Source organism: Alligator sinensis, unplaced genomic scaffold (assembly GCF_000455745.1).
Source record: "Alligator sinensis unplaced genomic scaffold, ASM45574v1 scaffold693_1, whole genome shotgun sequence".
Lineage (NCBI taxonomy): Eukaryota > Metazoa > Chordata > Crocodylia > Alligatoridae > Alligator > Alligator sinensis.
The window spans coordinates 1,341,189-1,361,999 of NW_005841987.1; the positions used below are offsets into that span (position 1 = coordinate 1,341,189).

The following is a 20,811-nucleotide window of genomic DNA, read 5'->3' on the forward strand; positions in this document are numbered from 1 at the left end:
GTGTGACCTTTCAAATTTAGCTAAATGCCTTATTGGTTCTAACTTTCCTGAGTTTTCAGCCCTGACATTAGCTCTCATTTTTTATTTTAAGCAAACACCATATCTGAATCAAAACTCAAATGAGATTTATGAATTTCAGGTTGAAACCATACCTATGATCTTCAACATACATAGAAAAGGTTGACATAATTCACTGTTATTCTAGCAACTTTGTTCTTACTTGACCAAGTTGTAGCCCCACTGAATTTGTTCAGTACAAGGTGTGGGTGGTGCATTGCTGTGCTCCTATAATCTCCAGCTGCTGGACTGGTCGCTTGACACTGCTTGAAGCCATGCATAATTTAGAACAACTCTTAGGCTCCTTTTGCTCATGCATGGTTGAACCAGCCCTTGGCAGATCCCCATTTTGGAAAGGGGGTGGATTTAAAGATAATACCCAAGACCTTTCCTCAGGATCTGTACAATCACAGCTCAGCTGAACCCAAAGTTAGGCCAAGAGCATAGGAGATACATCCTTTAAAAATCCTGGTTTTCAGGGATTTAAGACTGAAAAGTCTGAGATGCCTCAACCTGGTTATTAAATCAAAAGGTTTTAGGTGGGGAGGGGAAGGAGAGTAGTTAGTGCAATAGCCACCCTTCCGTTTGTGGATGAATATGAGTTATCTGCATATTTAAAAATGAGCTTTTTCACAATTTAGACCTTTTGGAGATTTGTTTAAGCCTAGACAAGTCCATAAATGGCCTATTTTTACTCTTGTCAGCTCTTTAATTACCCAAATCCTGCATATGCACAGCTCTCCTTAGTGTTAATAGTGTTCCTGCTTTAGATGTGTGTGCATATTTACTGAAAACATTTACCATTGCCCTTGATCCTGCAGAGATTTACACTCGTCCTTAACTTTAAGCATGTTAGTAATACTTTTGAACTCAGTGTACACCCAAACTCGCATCTTTGCAGAATCAAGGTTTTGGTTCTCACTAAGATTGTTTAAAAGAGTGATGGTGCCACCATTATGTCACTACCAAATGATATACAATGCACTGATTTTAATGGGGGTATTGCACCAAAGGGAATGGTGTTTAAGCAATATTAATGCCCAAATCTGCAAATAATGATGTCAATGGAAATACTAACATAAGCAAAGATACTTGCTTGCTGAAGGTTTGGCAAGATCAGGCCCTTATTGTTATTCTGGAATAGCTCCATTGAAGTTAACAGGGTAGTTCCTGTGTAAATATATTCAGGTGAGTTATACATCAAGACTTGTGTCTTATGTGCCTATCCAAATCAGAATATGGCTTTTAATTTTAAATAGGACTGTTTGAACAGTTTTATCAAATCATTTTTTTCAGCAAATTTTACATTATGTTAAAATATATAATGAAAAGGGCTCTCGTCACCTTTTTACTCAATCCTAACCTTACATATCGATAAGACATATTTTTAAGAATTTGGTTAACAAATAAGGAAGTTATAATTGTTTGAAAATCATGTACTATGCATGTGCAGTCCACTGGCTCCAGACACACACATACAATCTGGAGTTGTGCAATCTGAAATAAACACAGCTGTGTTTATCTGAATGTGTGATCCCATGTACATGTTAGAAAGTTCAAATAAATGCACTCAGTGTGATGATGCTGTAAATGCAGTGAATGCATTTGTCAGACTTGTGATGATGCAATCATTCAAATAAACCTACTGTACTGTTTGTTTGAATCCTGACTTGCATATACATCTAAATACATGTACCTTAATATGAAGCCAAGAAAATGAAATGTAAAAGAACTGTAGCATCTTAATGAAGCTATATAAATAAGTAGTCTAGTCTAGGTGTTTTTTATGTCCTCATGTCCTGAAAAGTACTTTTAGAGCACCTGAAATGTTCCAGTTTTTATCTTATCAGTCAAAGGGAGGGGGGGGAGGGAGGGGCTGGGTTTTTAAAAAAAATATAACTGAAGGGTACTTGTCTAAGAATACGTATCCGTATGCCAAAAGTAATTGGTTTTGCACTTACCAGGAGCAATAGCCCAATAGACCTGAGTGTTCAACATGATGAACAGTATTTGGAGTAAAGAGAAACAGCTGAATGAATATAGATGTTATCAAAGCTGTTTTTTACTCAAAGTGAATGTTGGCTCAGTGTTTTATGATAAACTCATTCAGATCACTCAGTTACTGGAAAAAATCCTCCACATGAGAAATATGCAAGAGTTATGATGAGTCAGAATCTGGAAGTAGTAGCACCAGCACACATTTAAAAAAATCTGCACTTTTGCATATTGTATGACTATTCTGCAGCCCTAAACAGTGGCTCTTCTAGTGTTCCAGTTTTTTATTTTGAAAATACAGTCATCCTAAGCATAATAGATGTGTAAGCAAACCACTGTGGTTGCTGTGGACCCATAACTTTGCATTTCCCAAATTACCTGCTTCTTAAAATCTTGTCCAAAAGATGGCACTAACATTATTTTAGTAACATGTAGTAAATATGGATTTCATTCTTCCACCATGCATAAATATCTTCAAAATGGTCACAGATACATGCCACAGCAGCATTCTTAATGTGTACTTCTATGCTGGCTGGCCATGGCTATAGGCAAAGCCCTGAAGTTGACTCCTATTCGAAGCATGCAGTCTACATAAGACAGCCATTGCTGGATCAAGACTTGTGTCTGCAAAAGCATGTAGTAAAGCCTAGACCACAGGCAACCCAAACTTTTGAATTCTCCATAATATGCTATTGGCTCTCAAATGATAGTGATTGTCCTAAATGATCTCTCCTAAGTACACCCAAGACAGCAAACCTCATCATGCTTCTTTTGGGCTGATTTACAATATTATACATTTGTTATATTTATAGTACATCATTATAAATATTGTAATATTTACAAGAAATCTGAAAGAAGATATTTGATGCAGATTGAATACAAAAGCTTTATCAGTGGCAAGCTCTAGTGAGATACCATTATGGTCTGTGCTTACTTGTTTTCCAATGTTCACCCAAGCCATCTTTCTTCCCTTCACTAACCTGAACATGTCCATTTGGCTTGGAATGAAGAGAAAGTCCCCAAAGTGTTAAAAATAAACCAGTGGTCTGGCAGGAAATTCAACATTTGGCAAGCAAAGGACTCACAAGGAACTGCAGTAACATAAGGCAACAATCAGAACAAACAGCCTAATCCTGTTCCCATTGAAGCTGATAGAAAAACTCCCCTTTGTTTCAAGAAGGGGAGGAGAAGGCCTGAGATCGTTCATTGTGCTCCTGTACTGAAAGTTTGGTGGGTTTGATTTCCCTTTCATACCAGTTTTACAATGGTGTAACCCTACTGGAAACCTACTGCAATGGTATAAGTGAGAGGTGAACAGACCACATTTGTGTGTATGTTGCAAGTCCTGAGGCTGGACTAGCGAGAGTGCAAGTATCTTGAAAAATATTGGGAACAGAGAGGACAAGGTGAACTCAGACACAGTATTTTAAATCATTTCTACCTTCCTTCTAAATAAACAAGTTGAGAAATTCAATGGGGTCTAATCACTTAGTAACACTGTAGTGCCTATCCAAGTCATAAAACAAGGCCATCTTGTTCTAAGCACAGTACAAACACAAGACAAACAAATGGTCCTTGCTGCAAAGACCTTACAGTCTAAAAGATAACAACTGAAGAACAAGAAAGAATAGCTGGATATAGATAGAAGGATATATAAGAAGACATGTTATAGGTAGTGGTACCAACACACCAGCAGTATAGCTGCTATCAGTGTGGGTATTTTGTAGGTATAGCAGCAAAGATGAACTTTAAGGAGACTGAAAGGAAACAACATGTGAGGAGACAACATAGATGAAAGCTTGAAGGTGAAAATGTCTGAAATGTGATTGCTGGTTAAGGGAGGCTGGCATGAGGGACTAATGGGAATTTGGAGTTGACCTCTGGATACTAAATGAGAAATGATGGCAGGGAAGGGATAAGCTATGAAGAGCCTTGAAGATGAAGTCAAGCAGCTTCTGCTTGATACAACAGAGAAGGGAGATGCACAAAGAAGGGTCATATAGTTGAATGTGGACCTGAAAAAATGGTCTTTGCTGATGTACTTCAGAGAGATGTCAGTGGTCAAAGACTACCTTTGTCAAAACCAGAGGAAACGACCTTACAATAATTGAGATATGAGATAATGAAAGCTTGGACAAGATCTTCTGAGGGCAGGAAATGTCGTATCTTAGAGATGTTATGCAGAAAGAATTAGGAAGTAATAACCAGGGTGTGAGGATTAAGAAAGTTTAAGTCAAAGAAAACGTCCACGTTAGTAACGAGAGTGGCAAACAGGATGAGGGTGACTTCCACAGGAAAAGCCTTGGGGGAGAAAATTAAGAACTCTGTGGGTGCATCTACATGAGAAGTTTACTGCGGAGCTGCCTAATTAGCTCTGCAGTAAAGTCTTAACATCTACACATATGGCCCTATTAGGCTGCAGGAAACTAATGAACTCTGATGCAGGATAGTACTTGTAAATACAAGTACTACCCTGTGGTGGTGTTGTAGATGCTGACATGGCTGGCTGGAGCATGAGGGTGCAGAGCTAGCCGGCAGCTAGCTGAGGCAAAAGGTTGCTTCAGTGCGGGACTGCCTGTTGGCTATTTGTGCACTGGAACCCCCTTGTGCCCCAGCCAGCAGTCGTGCACTGGAACACCCTTGTGCCCCAGCCAGCCCCTCTGCAACATATTGAGCCGGGTCAGAGCTGCCCTGAGCTGGCAGGCTGACCCGTTGGGCCCCCTGCCAACCTGGCTCAATGTTCTGCTGTCCCAGATGCATGTTCAAATGCGGTGCCCGGGTACGCAATATGCACCAGAGTTTATTGCTTTGTGCTAATTGCACATGTAGATGCACCCTATTTGAACTATGCTGAGCTGGAGTTGACCAACAGATCTTCATAAGAAGAGATCAGGAGAGAAAGAAGTCAAGATTTTAATTTGGACTGAGGAAACAGGTCTGAAGTGGAAAGGTGGACCTGAGAATTAGTCACATGGAGATGGTAATTGAATTTGTGTTTGCAGAAGAGATCACCCAGATAAGGTGTAGAAGGAAAAGGGAACCAAAAGAGAGTCTGCAGAATACTAAGGAAGGCTGGAGGAGGAATGAGAAGGATCTTTCAATGAAGAACTGATAATAAGTTAGAAGGCAACTTGAAGAGGACAGTTTCAGAAGCCAAAGAAGAATAAGGTTTCAAGAAGAGCATGCTAAACTGAGGCAAAGGCAAATGACATGTCAAAAAAGAAGAGAATGTAGCATTGGTTCTGTTTTTTGCCTAGGAAGATGTTTTTAGAGACATTGGCAAACAGGGGCTTCGTTTCAGTACAAGGGCTGGAAAGATGGATTGCACAGGGTGTAGGAGTGAACTGGAGGACAGGAACTTCAGACAGCAACTTTAAGCAATTCATTCACTGAGCTGAGAGATGTAAGGGAGTAGGAAGCCAGGAGGAGGCAGGGTAAAGAGCAGATTTTTAAGAAGGGAGATACTGAAGCCAGCTTCTATCTTGAGAGAAAAAGACCAGAGAGGAGTGAGAGGTCAAGAGGAGGAGATGAGAGTGGGCATGAGGCAGATAAGGATGGGATTGGATGAGCAGGGCAAATAGAAGTATTAGAGGACAAGAGGATGAGAAACATAGGCATCTGTGATAGAAGAGAAAGAGTTGAAGGCAACCTGAAAGAAAAGGGAAGGTCACACTATAATTTTGTCAATTGTTTCTTAGAGAAACTCAGTAAAATATGTGTGGAGAAAGAAGTGGGAGGAGAAGGAAAGGAGAGTTTGAGGGTTAAGTCAAGGTGATGACGAGTCATCAGGGAATCTGGGCATTAAGTATGCGGAAACAAGCTGTTTACCTTGGAAGACTGCAGGACGGAAGGGGGAAGGAACAAAGGAGAAAGTCAGATTGATCGCAGGATTTCTGTCAGAGATACTCCTCAAAGTGAGGATGGAAGTAGAGACAGTAGACGCTGGGGATGGCCCAGGGCTCAGAGTTGGCAGGCCAGACTTTCTAATGGAAGAGAAGAGCAAAGGAGTAAAGTATGAGACAAGTAAATCAGGAGAGGACTGGCAAACCATATCAGTGAAGGAAAGGGAGCTGAGGAAAACATGTCCTCAATGTTGATAGATTGGATAGAAATAGAAAGGCTGAATGACAGGGCAGAAAAGGTAGAGAACTGATGGATAACGCTGAATGACAGCCGGTTATGGCTAGGGAAGGGGGAGAGACAGAGATCAGGAGAAAGACTTGGAGAAGACCAACTCAAGAAAATTAGCCTGTGAGAATAGCATTAAACCGGGTCAAGGGGTTAGATGGATCATTAAAGGAAATTTAAGGTCACAAGGATGAGTTGGGAGGAGAGGAAAAGAAAGAACCAAGAGTCAAAATCAGGAAGTCTTATGAACAGTGGACAGTAGATGACAGCAACGAAGAGGAGGAAAGGAGAGAGAAGTTCGATGCAGTGCTGTTTAAAAAAGGAGAAAAAGAGGCAAGGGTGAATGGAAAGGTTTGAAAATAGCCATAGTGTGAGAGGAGAAGCTTGGTGATCCTGGGCTGGGACTTTGAGAGAAGGGCAGATTTCACTTAGGAAGGGGCAGCTGCAGGGATCCATGCCTCTATGAGTGCCAGGAATAAGATATAATTATGGAGCGCAATCATGGAGCAGGGGCTGGGAGCTCCCTGCCTGGGCTCCAGTGGCCAAGCCTGCCCCAGCAGTAGGCAGCTCCCAGGAGCAGGGAGCAATCTCCCAGGCTCCACTGGGAGATAACTGTCTCCTGGCCCAGTGCTCCCTGCCAGCCCCTGGCTGCTACAGGGAGCCAGTGCAGAGCCGAGGGGTGGGAGCAGACTGCTGCCATGAGCACCAAATCTGCTCCTGCTTCCCCACACATGTAGATGCCAGCCCGGGGTGGGTATTCCTCTAGAGTAAGCCCACCCCAGAGCATTTGCACATGTAGACACGTCCACTTTGAGGAATGCGGGAGTGGCAGGGCTGGTGGTGAGGGGGAGACTTGAGCATACATTTTTACTTCTTGTATTAGTCTCACAGGCTAGGGATAGAAAATACACATAAACCAGTATAAGTTATCGGAAACCTGTTCAAATCTGTAACACAACAAAAGTGCAGTGCACATAAACTGCTTTCAAAATAGCTAAAACTGGTTTAAGATAAACCTGGAAGCATGGATATAGTATCAGACTTAAGTGATTTCGATTAAATTGGTTTATTGAACTTCTGTCCCAGATCCCCTTCAGATTCAAGTTAACCCACAGTCTCCCAGAATCCCAGGATGCTTTTCACCTACCTCCCACACCCAGCAGGGTGGGCAAACTAGTTTTGGCCCAAGTTGTCTGCTCCAGCCAAGCAGGGAGGCATGTTCCAACACCCCGTGGCTTCTGGCCTGGACCACTGCAGGCATGTGGCTGCATTTCTTGAATCAAAAGTGAATGTCTGTTCACTTGCTTATCAGTTGAATCCAACCTGAGAAGATTGAATCAATCCAGCCTCGGGCTTTTTGACTGTACTTAACCAAAGGGACAGAGAGTATTATTCTTTTTTCAAACGTACATTGTTGTATCTGGAGCACATCAGTGAGAAAGAGAAACATTTGTGAAGCTAAAGCAAACTTTTTCTATTCCCTTCAACTTTATTTTACTTTATGTCTGGAATTAGTCAAGGAAAGAAGAGAAGCAAAGGCCTATGAGTCTGACTATACTCAAAGCCAGTAACTCAATTCTCACAATGAAATGGGGGATTTCACCAGTGAAAAATTAGATAAAGCCACTGAGTCCTTCAACCACAGGTGGGTTCTCTGATAATAACACAAAACCCCTAATAAGTTATAAGGAATCAGAAGAGCATATTACGACTTACTGCATGCTGTTATTGATGTTCTATCTAGTACTTGAGAAATTTTCACACAGTGTTAGTAGGGGCTGAAAATCCCCTCACACTTTCTGGGAAAATCCCCACCTCCCCAGTGAATATCTTGTACACCAGGCTTTTTTAACCTCCACACATCAGATATGCTGAAAGCAATGGGTTATTTTTTAACTAAACTAGAGTTGTGAAAAGCCTGTAACCCATCTTTTCATAGCACCACTGAGATATCATCTAGAAGAATACCTGAGAAAATCTTCTGTAATAGTAGACCATAGCAGGAGTCTGCTGCCCCTTCCACCTCCATTCAGTTCCTTATTTATTTAAAAAATAAAAAGGAACTGGCATAGAAGCAACAGGAACTGGACAATTTGCCGTAGGTGTTATGCATGGTAGTGTTAACAGCAGCAGGAGTGCCATGAATATGGAAGTGAGAAGTTAACAGGAGGAAGAGACATTTGGAAGGAAGTATCTTGCTCAGCTTCTCATAAGGAAAAATAGTTTAAAAATCTTTAGCAGTGAAGCAAATTGGTAGAGTGTCAGTGGTTCAGCTGAAAACTCACTTGCACCTTATGGTCACCATCTGTGGTGTGGAACGTTTTCAACCTTGACAAAGCAGATTTGTCCAAGGATATTTCCTCTTTTTGAAATAAAAGAATTAGCTGTGGCAAAACCAGAGCCCATGTTGGCACATCTACACTCAGGGGCTTTCTGGAAAACAGGGTATCACTGCAATAAGTGTCTGGTTGCCAACCTGTAAAAAAGAAAATAAAGCAGCTGTTTAAGTGCTAAGTACTACCAAGGGACACTGTCCCTGCCCTCTCCAGTAAACTTTTAAAGATGAAGAGTCTTTCTTAAAAGCCAGTAAGAAGACAGGATCATGCAGCAGGTGGTAACATCTGTGCCTATCGAATTCTGTCCTAAACAATCTGCTCCCTACTGTTCTCAGTGAGGAGCAAGAAAGAGAATCTGAGCGAGAAAGTTATGGGTGGAGTAGGGCAGAGACTCCTACTCAAAATGTGTTGTGGAAAGAGATCTTAATACCAGTATATTATTGCCTCCATCCTCCTTTCAGTGTACCTACTGTGGTAGAATACCCCGCAAAGCCAAGCTGGTTGAGAAGCACAAAATCAATACATAATTCAGATGCATATGCATAGCCAAGCTTTGTGTAACTACTGGGTAGGAAAGATGTACAGAGAGTGGAAGGAAAAGTCTATAACATGCTTCCTCCTGCTGACTTTTTGTGCACGCTTCATTTAAGAGATGTCCACTGGCTTTAAATTTACAATCCTACCATATTTTTGTGTTTTCAAAAATGTAAGTGAATAATTCAAATTAAAATGTTACCCAATGAAATTACACTTTTTGTAGGGAATACTAGGATTTCTTTAAAATAATTCATTCCTAAGGCTTGTTGGCAATTCTCCTACATATTGATGGCAAACTTTGTTGTATTTTAGATTAATTATTAAAAGTCTGAACTTTCTTGCTTCATTTTGGTTCAACAGATGCATCTCATGGCATTGCTTTCACTTTCAGACTGGATAAAATGTGCAAACTCTCCTCTCACAGATACTCACACAGGTGAGATTAAGATGGCTCCTGCTCTGATACAAATTAGAAATCTGCTGACTGCAAACAATCAAACCAGTAAAAATAATTAATTAAATATTTGATGTCTGCAAGCACAAGGAATCAAAAGGGGAGTGAGGACAGCTAAGGCAAATTTGTTTATTTAAAAAAAAAAACTTGCTTTCTTGGGAAAAAATTGTCCTTTGGCTCAGATGTCCCAAAGGCGGACTATGAAGTTGTTGGGCTACCCATATCACTGTAAGGGTCTGAAGGGGGGACAGCAGGCTCTATGGGGTTATGCCCTCTACCCATGCAAGTGGGCAGAGCACTAAAGGAGAATGGGTACACCTAAGTGTGTTCCTTTATACAGAGCTAAAAGGGAAGTGGAAATGTGGCCCTCCACAGGGTCTTTTATTTCATCTAGTTCTAATATTTAAAAAGTGGAGCAAACATTGTAAGTGTCTCAATCTGGATAGGGACTCCATAGATGTTTGGGTTACTTCTTGGCTCTGCTACAAACTTCCTGTAAGACCTTGGGCAAGTCATTTAATTACTCTATGCCTCAGTCCCCTAAGTCCATAAAACTGATAAAATTATGAGAATCATATGAGAATGAATTCATAGCTGCCTGTGAGGTGCGCAGATACTGTGGATTTGAAGGCCATAAAAAGTACTTACATAAATAGATAGATCCATTAGCTGAACATTTTCTTGTCTCTTTGCTTCTAATGGGATAATGATACATTATTTTTTCTGACCACAACCCTCGGTGTCACAGCCATTTTAAAGTTTACATTGACCTTTAAAATCCTATTGAAAAGCATTACCGATTACCACAATAGCTAGGTATTTTTCAACTGCCTAATACCTAGCACCTGCTTGTTGTTTGATCCTTGAGTATCATCCCTTCCTCCAACCCTGGAGAGTTAATGAAAAATATAAGATGGCATCCCAACAAGCTCCACCTTAGCAGAGATAAGCATCCTTGGGGCACTCAGTAGAACACAACCAATGCAGCTATATTTAAATATATAACTTGCAGTACTGTTATGCAGTGTCATAAGCTCCAGAGACACAGGAAGTACTGCAATGTGAATTAAGCATTTTAACTAAAGACAAAGGTAGAGATGTGTAATGGCATTGTCTGCCTGCAAAAACCACAAGAAAGGGCATAGCTCTCACCATCAAGAGTTACATATGTAACACTGGCCTTTAAAATGTGTGACAGTGACTCAGAATGAGGAACACAAGAAAAGCGGCAGAAGAAGCAGTTTGTCAAAATGTGAGATTCATTTCTTCAACAGCTATAACCTCAAGTTCCTGATTCAGCATCTTTAATGCCTATAATTTATGATTACAAAGTGAAATGGCAACATGTTTGCATAGAGTGGGGGCAAATTTGGATTTATAATGAAGGACATTTGGAAGGTCAGAGAAAGATGGTCTCAAATAAGGACCATTATTATTAAGGGGGCTGCAAGTTGTTTGTATGGTCAGTAAGTTACCGAGGGCTTAACAAGGTTTTAAAATGTTAAGAAAACGGAGGGAGAAGTCTTGACCCAACTGAAGTCAGTGCAACATCCCCAGGACTTTACCAAGAGTTTGTAAAATACCCAAAGTTGAAGATTAGGGCTCAAAAGAGAAATCAAAATAAGCAGATAAATAATAAATTAAATAACATAAATGAAAGCCTCCTGGAAATGAAAACTGATTAGCCAGATTTCACAGAGGGTTTCAATTAAGTTTGTTTCTCATTTTGTTTATCTGCATTTAATATGGATAAATTCTGTAAAGTATTTTCTTAACATTTCATTAAAGGGACAGTCAGGTTAAAAAAAAAAGAAACTTCTGAACAAATATGTTACCAACAACACGGTAGATTATTAAAATTGAAAGTCCCCTTTTATTTTCATTGTTGAAAATAGCATTTGTTTCTTTTCTGGGGTTATCTCAGAATAGATGATGAAAATGAAGTACTCTATTTCTTCCTCCTGCTGCTTAGGGGCAAGAGAATTAATGTTACTGAGCGCTCTCTTCACTCTCCTGGCTTTGTCAGACTGGAATATTGGTCACCCTTGGTCAATATTGGTTTGAGGGTTGTGCTGTATGATTCATTTGTTGCATCCTGAAGTAAGAGGGGGAATTCCCAATCGTGTTCATTCGGTTACCTGTCATCTTGGTCTGTCTGTCTTTCTGTCTGTGCCCTTGGGACCTTGGGAATGGGAAAAGTGCAGTTCAGTATTTCTGTCTAGATGGAATATTTTGAAAAAGGGGAGGGCTCTGTGGATTTCACAAAGAACAGCTTTACTTCAGTTGTTAGGCATCTGCTGCTAATGCACTCCCTTAGCCTTTTGTTTCCACAGTGTCTTGACTTCTTCCCTTCTCTCCTCTGGGTTTGGAAATTTTCACTGTCAATTTTTCTATTTTAATTGTTTTCCAAATTCCTCTAAAATAATTTATCAGCAAAGGTTTCAAATTCCACAGGCAATTTACATGCACCAAACTAGAAAACAAGTGGCAATTGTGGTGAAGATGGTTTCACTGATGTGGATGTTTGTGCATTGTGAACTGGACTGAATCTACTAGGTCATGCCAGATATTCTCCCAAACAGACAGTGGTAGCTATGAACACAACCCAGAATTAAACTGGGGGGACAGCGGTGAAATAATCTATACGCCATCACCAAACCTCCAGAGCAATCCTCTTCCACAAAATGTCATTTTAAAGGAAGTTTTGTTTCACAGGAAACGTAACTGTTAGACAAAAGGAACCACAGGCACATATCTCCCCTGGCAATGCATTAGTATGTTGCAGAGTGATATAAATGTTTATTATATTGGTTTGAATTAACTTCATTATCTCCTTCTACTTTCCACTGCTAATCATAGAACACTGCTTCCATTTCCTCAGTATTTTTAAACCTGAGTCTTGAGCTAACACTATTTGTAAATCCTATTTTAATTTAACTTGTTAATTCTTCCAGTAAATAGTTAAAGGGTGCAACACTTCATCTGACAGAGTCAAATGCTATCTATTTGCAGAAGTAAGGATGCATATACTGAAATCTCATTGGGCATTCATTTAAAAGAGGTACAGCAATCAGCAATGGTAAACCTACATTACATGGTGACCTTTATCCCACACATTCTCACACAGCATATTGCACATGCTTGCTGTGCTTCAGCATCGTTACATGGGTGCAAATAAGTAAGAGGTGTATCCTCTGTGTGGGAGTAAATCTCAAGCCCTTTGCACACCTGCTGTCTTAGTCATAAGTTCATGGGGGTAAAAAGGAGTAGTATGTGGGCAGACGCACGCTGTGACTGAGGAGACATGGGCTTAAGTGTAAGCCTCGGCACGCAAATGGGGATTTTAGCTATGCATTCCTCTCATGAGGCAGTAGTTTGGCAGACAGACAGCAGTGTTTTCACTAACCCTGATCCTGCGCTCACTGAGTTGCTCTTTATTTTGTGCTAATGTAATCCACATGGTTTATCTTGTGGTGTTGACTTTGGCCAAAACAAAGGGAGAAAAACAATCAGGAAGAAACCGTTATGATAGCTGTGTCTTTGCATACATACAGAGGGCAGGGCCACTCATACGTCCCAGAAATAAGGTGCATGCTCAGTACTTGTTTCTACAGCAGTAAAGGGAACTTGCATTGTGGGCCAGTCACCTAACAGGTCACTCCCAGTCGCTTTCCTGCTGCTCTGAACACCAGGATTTGTAACTCAGGAGTTTAAAAGGCCCTGTGGATTCAATAGCTGCTTGGTTCAGGATTGAGATGTTTAAGCTGTGAGGGCTGGGCCCAAAATCTATGGTACTTCAGACACAAGCTACAGATTTACTGCAGTGGAGGAAGCCAGTCAACCAGTCCAAGACTGGGACAGCGATAGCATCAGAGACCTCACACTGTGTTGACAGGGTGCTGAAGTACTTGGAAAGAACTGAGTCATTCTTCTCAAGTCCTGAAGAGCCCAAGTGACACATACCACGTGTTATGATCATGCCATAAAGCAGTGGTGCCAAACGCGTGGCCCGCAGGGCAGATCTGGCCTGTGAAGCCACTTTTATTTGGCCTGTCAGGCTACCTGTTAGTCACTGGAGGTCAGGGGCCAAGGTCAGCGAGGGACTGGCTTGCCACAGAAGCCGTAGCCCTTGGGCCCCAGTACACACGGCGATCAGCAGCAAAAGAGTCCCGAGAAGACAGAACTACAGCAAAGAGTTAAGCTGTGGTTCAAGAAGAAGAGGAACATAATAGTTGTACATAATAATGCCTCAGCATTCCCTGTCCCATTACACTTATATGCACAATGCTCCATATCTGCACTGTGCAGGTTCAAGCCCAAAATAAATGGAAAATGATCTTAAGGAAATATGAAATAAGCTTTGTCTTGACTCATTATTTTTCTAAGGCAGGTCATTTTTGTAATTTCAAAATAGAGCAGGGAGCAGATCCTAGGCATAGACTTTGGAGCTGCCAAGTGACATGCTATCAGAGCCTTTATTTAAACATGAGGGGAAATTCTGATGACCAACATTAGCTGGGAAGCTGCAGCATTGAGATAGGTGTGGTACTATTTCATACTGCTGCATCATCAGTGCAGGGCTCTGAATAGATCCGACAGTGGTAAACAATGTTGGTGGTATTAATCAGGAAACCATATCCAGATGCCTCACGCAAATTCCAGAGGCCATGGTGATGTATGGCAGTATCTTAATTTTCCGCTGAAGCCACAAGTAAGAGTAAGTTGGTGTATGGTATGATGAGATTCCCCTCTGTCTGACAAACTAAGGACTGCAAAGTGTTCAGTCATAATACAGTGAACATTTATATGGTTCCATCCCAGAGGAACTCTAAGTGCTTCACAACAGAATACAGTGTTATATATAGAAGTCACTACTCCTTCCACTTAAATGCTGACACCACTAAGGTGAAACATGGAAACTGTTAAGGGCTCAGTTGTTCCGTAGAAGTATTCGGTAATTTTGCTTCTGGCTTCAGGAGTAAGATCAGGCTCTAGCAGTGCACTGTAATACTATGCAATGTTCTAATTTAAGAAAGGAAAGGTATTTAGGATGAAGACCACAATTAAAAGTTCTGCAAAATATAGGTGGTTAGATGCAACTGTTCCTTTAGAAAGTTGACAAGGACGTCAGAGGAAACATACACCACGTTTTGCAAAAAGTATCAAGGGATTTTTATTAACCACAACTAGCTAGGCCTTTGCTTTTATGTATCATTTTTAATATAGCACCTGAACAGAAGAGTGTTCTCTAACCACACATCGGAGTATAAACTGAAAACTGACACAGAAGGAAAGAATAGATCATATGGGTCATGATAACCACTTCCTGCATCATGGAACTATTTCTTGGTGGTCTTCAGTTGTTAGATTGACCCAACTCTATTCTGAAAGGTAATTTTATCTCTGAAAGTAATCCTTTTCCACAGTGATGCAGTCCACAAGCTGGAGAACACTTTCTCACCGTCTCCATGTGCAACAGAACTTCACTGTGGGCTCTGAGCTGAACTAACTTAATTTGGGTGATCCTCAGAATCTCCCCTGGAAGGAAGATCTTTCTCGGTGAGCCAAGAATATATGTCTTTTAAGAATTTTCTTTTATATAAACACTGGATTTTTAAAAGGTCTCAAACTCTTAAAGATGAAACACAAAGCACCTATGCTTTTTCCTAGTGATTACATTCTTTTCTACATCACCCTTTCCAAATAAATATATTAAAATTACTCCTCTAAAGGATGGACTCATGTATGGCTTTTTAAGAAAAGCATTTCTTGCATTGATCTTATTTGGTCCTCCAACAATAATGAAAGTAAATATGCCAATTCTTCATACTGTATGGTTTTTGTGACCTTTCCTGCAAGTTCTATTGGTAACATTTAACAACAAAAGAGGAAGAAGAATTAACAGACCAGAAATATCAAAAAGCAGAGACAATTCTACTGAAAGAACTAGATACAGAGATTGTTCAGCTAGGTGAATACCATGAACTAATACCAAAACAAATTACATGTTGCTGTCAATGAATATGCCTTTTTTTCCCCTCAACAAAAGCAGGGGTACAAAGCAACTTGGAAGTAAACCAAAAACATTAAATTAGTCTGGTGACTCAGCCAGGAAATCCCACTCTGCTGCACAAGTCCTAATAAAGGGTCAGTTGTGATTGATCAAGTTGGCTGGAGTCCTCTTGAGAAAGGACAACAAGAAAGGCTGTTAGCTCTACCTGGCTCCCTTTCAGCTCACTGGAATCTGAGAAGCCAATACAGAACTGGATTTCTAGGCTTTTTGGCTGTGGTACAGTACATAATAAATAATGCTCTGGCAGTTTGTGTCAGATTCTTGCATGCTGTCACTAGTTACTGTATGCGTCAGTATTTCGGATCTGTGATCCAGTGTACTATTCAACATCCTGGTCAGCTCCTCTACTAGAGAAATGGATTTAGTTTAGCCTAAGACATCTGAACAGTAGAAAGTATCTTATCCATAGCTCAATATACCAGCTCAGCTACATTTCTGACTTTGAGTAAGCAGGCAAAGTAATGAATCAAGAAAAAAGGAATAAAAATAAAAGTTCAGTTTTTCTTGCTGTCCCACAGCATTCCTATATTGTATATGTCTATAGCTATGATTTTTGGCTTAGTGTAGTAAATGAGCTGAGACTAAACTACTGAGCAATTTTTGGTTCCTTTTTTCCTTCTGAAGCACCATTTTAATGGATACCTGTCACAAGAGTACACACAAAAGTGTGTGGGAAGAGGAAAAACTGTTTTAGACAAGAAGTTAACAGGTATTTATTCTGTTCTAGGTTTGGTCAGGGCTAATTCTGCAGACCAATACATACCTGCCGAGAAATATATAGAAGGAATAATGTACTCTACTGAGGAAGAAGAGAGACTGCATGTGGGGTGGGAGGGGACAAAATACATGCTTAGTACTCTGAAGGGTAATGCATCTGGTGAGACTCTTCTTAGAAATGTGAAATGAGGATTGTAAACAATCTGGGAGAATTTTAGGGTTATGGCTAGCGATCAGCAAAATTGATTGAGGGACACAGAAAGGTTTAGCCAGTTCTTCATATCCTGGCACAGGGCTGCTAGAGTGGAAAATGTCCCACTAATAGGTACTGTGCTGAGTCTTGTAATAGAAATGTGGATAAGGATCAGAATTCAATTCAGGAAACATCAAGGGCTTTTTCTTGGGGTTTTTTTGTGTTTCTTTGACTTTAATTTATTCTTCTATACCTTCATTTTCTCTCGTACAAATGAACATTACAGGATGAACATTAGATATTTATATTCATTTGACAATCTATAATAAGCTATTGGGGTGATTTTAACATGTACATTCGAATTATTGCCTTTTTATCAATGTCACGGTACATTTGTCAGCAGAGAATGATAATTGTATTGCTATGTATATAACTGATGTTGTAGTGTGACATCCTCAACACAGTGCACAAATTGAATAAATTTCATCTTAAATACAGCCCAATTAATTAAAATCAGAGAGAAATAGAGAGATGATTTTTAAGCTGCCACCTATGGAGTGTCTCTAAGCAGTGTCTCCTCCAACCTCTTCATTAACACCACAAGCAGTGTGGATTCTCACTTAGTCCCCCACTCTGCTTTTATTTCTTTTATTACAGAATGATGGAGGAAATGAGAGGTCAGGGGCAGAAGGGCCTACACAGAGGGCAAGAGAAGTGGGAGGACAAGGGAGAATTGAGAAGGATGCTGTAAAAGGATAAGAGCATATTTCAGTATTAAAGCACACATCAAGTAGCATCTGCTATAGTTGGAGAGGCAAAAGCAGTCTCCATTCCCTGGTTTTCACACACACACAACTTAAAGACAACACACTGCTCATATAAACACAGCTATTTCTTTGCACTTTTCAAAACTGTCCAGCCAGATTTAAATGTTAATAGCTTCAAAACTGCTACTTCAGTATTCTTCCAGCTTTGCTGTAGGGCCAATGGAGAACTATTATTCTTATAATTGAAACCAAGCTTTAATAATTGTTTAAAAATGGCAAAACTTAAATCAAATCACGTGTACTTCTAAGGGCATACGCTGCAATAGGCACCAGCCTGGGAATACATAAGTAAGCCTGTACAGCTCTGAAGTGCAAGCAAAGGAGATCTCTTCCACCATTCAGTGATGAATCAGGGGAACAGATGGGATGAGACAGACTTTATTTGCCTGTATTTTTTAACTATTAGTCCAGTATGATGGTCTTTTTTATTTAGACTTTTTGAAGTTTGAGGTTTAAGGGTAGTTAAACATTACTGTGATAATGATAGGGCAATAAAACTGGAGTTAATGCAACCCAAGTCACTATAACCAAAACCTCAGTCTTGCATGACTGGACAGTATCACTGGACATAAATAATAGGAAAGGAGTTTCTATTTTGTAGTGTGGTGTGACTCTTTTATTCTTAGGTTCTGTATGATGTTTAACCCCTTTCAAAATGTAATTAGTAAACTCTCAGATAACTGGATCGAGGAGTGCAGAGTCAGTGGCCAACTAGCCCTGCACAGACCCCTTCTGGGTACAATTACTTTAGTGATGCTAAGAACCTGAAGGACTAGACCTGGCATTGTGGGTAAAGTAGTAAAGTGGGAGTCTCATATGACTAGCTCAGACGGCATAGCAAAAGTAATGAAGAAGTGGTAGTTACATATCTTCCAGAACAGCTAAGCAGTTCTTTACCTTAAAGACTGGAGGTAGACCTGCTTGGCTGCCTGCATGCCTGAACTCAGGGACCCTGTTAAACGCTGGCAAGAAACTGTGAGTGCAGCGGATGCCTGGGAGGGTCTTCTTTGGCAATCCCTTTGACAATCATCCTCAGCAATCCCTTCATGGCATAGCAAAAGTAATGAAGAAGTGGTAGTTACATATCTTCCAGAGCAGTCAAGGATGATTGTCTTCCATGACTGTCTTATTTATGTGTCCAAAGATGGCTGATGAGGTCTATCCGGGATCAAGAGACTCTACTGCAGTTTGGACAGGTGTTTCCATGTGGGATGGGTGGTGCTGGATTCTTCATTTGGTCCACAACATGCTGTTCCTGCCACTCCCACTTTTCCATCTCCTGTTGTTGTCATGAGGTTTCAAAGTACTGAGATCCCTGCAGCAGACTCTCCCACCATTTGGGGTGGTCCTGAGCAATAGTTTCCCATGAGTTGGCATTGATCTTGCATTTTTTTGGCAAGTTGGCCTTGAGGACATCCCTGAGGCTCTTTCTCTGCCCTCCTTTTGAGCATATGCCTTGGCTAAGCTGGGAGAATAAAACTTGCTTCAGGAGTCTGGAGCTGGACATCCAGATGATGTGGCCAGCCCAATGAAGTTGTTGTCAGATGATCATCACCTCAATACTCGTGATGTTTGTTTGCAGAAGGATGCTAATGTTGGTGCATCTGTCTTCCCACTGGATTCATAGGATTTTCCACAGGCAGTATTCATGTTACTACTCCAACAACTTTAGATGTCTCCTGTATGTTGTGCATGTCTCAGATCCATATAAGAAGGTGGGGATAACAACTGCTTGATAAACTATGAGTTTGGTTTTGGATCTAATGTCACAATCTTTGAACACCCATTTCTTCGGGCATCCAAAAGCTGCACTTACACATTTGAGATGTTGAATTTCTTTACTGATGTCAGACTTCTGTGAGAGATGGCTTCTGAGATATGGGAAATACTCAGTGTTCTCCAGCTTCTCAGTGTGGATCTGGATTACCAGAGTTGGGGACAGTTCATTAGGAGCTTGTTGATGGAGGACCTTAGCCTTCTGAATATTAGGCATCAGAACTATTTCCTTGTATGCCTCGGTAAAGATATCAATGATTGCCTGGAAGGGCTTCCGAGTGAGCACAAGCTACAGCATCATCAGCATACTGGAACTCAATGATTGAGGTCAGGGTGGTCTTGGTTTAGCTACCTCCATGTTCTTTGAGATGCTGATAGCTCGCTCACCAGGTCTCGCTCAGTGCAGCTATATCAATGTTGTATCATCTGAGTTCTCAGGCCATGATTGCAGTTTGGCACTCTAGAGGATCTGGTTCTGATGTTCCAGGTCGCGAAAATGATGGTGTGTCTTCATTGGTATATTCAACTGCAGTACAGGTGGTCCTGCTGGATACGATTATCCAGTCTGGAAGAAATACAGAATACTGTATTAGTCAGGCTATGTTTAGGGCACCTTTTCTAGCCCTTCCTCCTGTGGGGTAAGCAGAAAGCTGGAAAAGCTGTTTTCATGGAAGACACCTGTTTGTGACTTCTTTTATTGTGGAGAACCTGCTACACATCATTTTCCACATGGCTCTTGACAGACTGGGATCCTGATCTAATGGCAAGGAGTCCAAGACAGCTGGAGATCTTGTTTTGCTGCAGCCTTCACCTGTCTTTGGCAGCTGTTGAGAGTCTAACATCTCCTTCCACTTGCTCTGACACTGAGGACTTGTAGACCCATGGCTGGGGGCTGGGCAGGCTTCTTATAGTGGTGACCTGTACTCACTATGTCACAGCACTGCCAAAGGATATATGTGGCTTTTCAGGAGGGAAACCATTGCTGTCTGCTGTCCTCACCACATCCTGGTGGTACTGCTGCTGCTTAGTCTGCAACTGCTCATTCTTCAGAGCTAGCCCTGCTTATTTCACAGCCAAACTTTCCTGAAGGTCATTCCACTATCTGCCACCTGTGGATGCGCTGAGTACCAGCACAGCTCTGCTCCACAGTAGGGAGGGTAATGCTCCACAGTAGGGAGTGATCTAGATCACTCTAGATCAGGGGTGGGCAATTATTTCGGACGGAGGGTCACTTACCCAGTTTTGGCAGGCTGTCAAGGGCTGCATGGGTAGCCCCGCCCCTTGACAGGTGCTCCGCCCCCTGGTCACCATCTTGGGACCAATGTCCCAATGTCTTGGACCAATGTCCCAGGCCCAGCACCAGTGGGGCCCAAAGTGGGGCACAGGCTGGCAGGGGTCTGTGAAGCCAGGCTGGGCTGCACCAACAGGGAGAGGGGGGAGCTGGCCTAGCTCCATAGATCCCCTGCAGGCCGGGACCCTGCGCTCCTGCCACCCTGCTCTGGGCCCTGCCAGCACTGGCCCTGGGACACCGGTGTGGGCCCCATGCTCCTGCTGGCTTCCACACCTGCTCACTCCCAGTGCCCCCCCAGCCTCACGGTACAGGTGGGAATCAGTGCAGAGCCCCGACCCCCTGCTCACTGGCAGGGAAGAAGCTGGTGCTGAGCACAGGGAAAAGCAGCCCCTCGCCCGCCTCATGGCCCGCGCTCCCCGCCGCCGGG

At 41.7% G+C, this 20,811-nt stretch overlaps 1 long non-coding RNA gene across 3 annotated transcripts in view; it reads right to left on the reverse strand.

Moving 5' to 3' along the window:
* Window positions 1-20,811, reverse strand: part of LOC112549887 — a 155,376-nt gene that overhangs the window by 104,577 nt on the left and 29,988 nt on the right. The window contains exon 4 of one of the 3 annotated variants that reach the window (XR_003093492.1): window positions 19,172-19,658. The exons of the other annotated variants lie outside the window; for them this stretch is intronic. This is a non-coding gene — a long non-coding RNA (uncharacterized LOC112549887). Of the gene's footprint in view, window positions 1-19,171; window positions 19,659-20,811 lie in introns of those variants that run through there. 3 annotated transcript variants of the gene reach the window in all.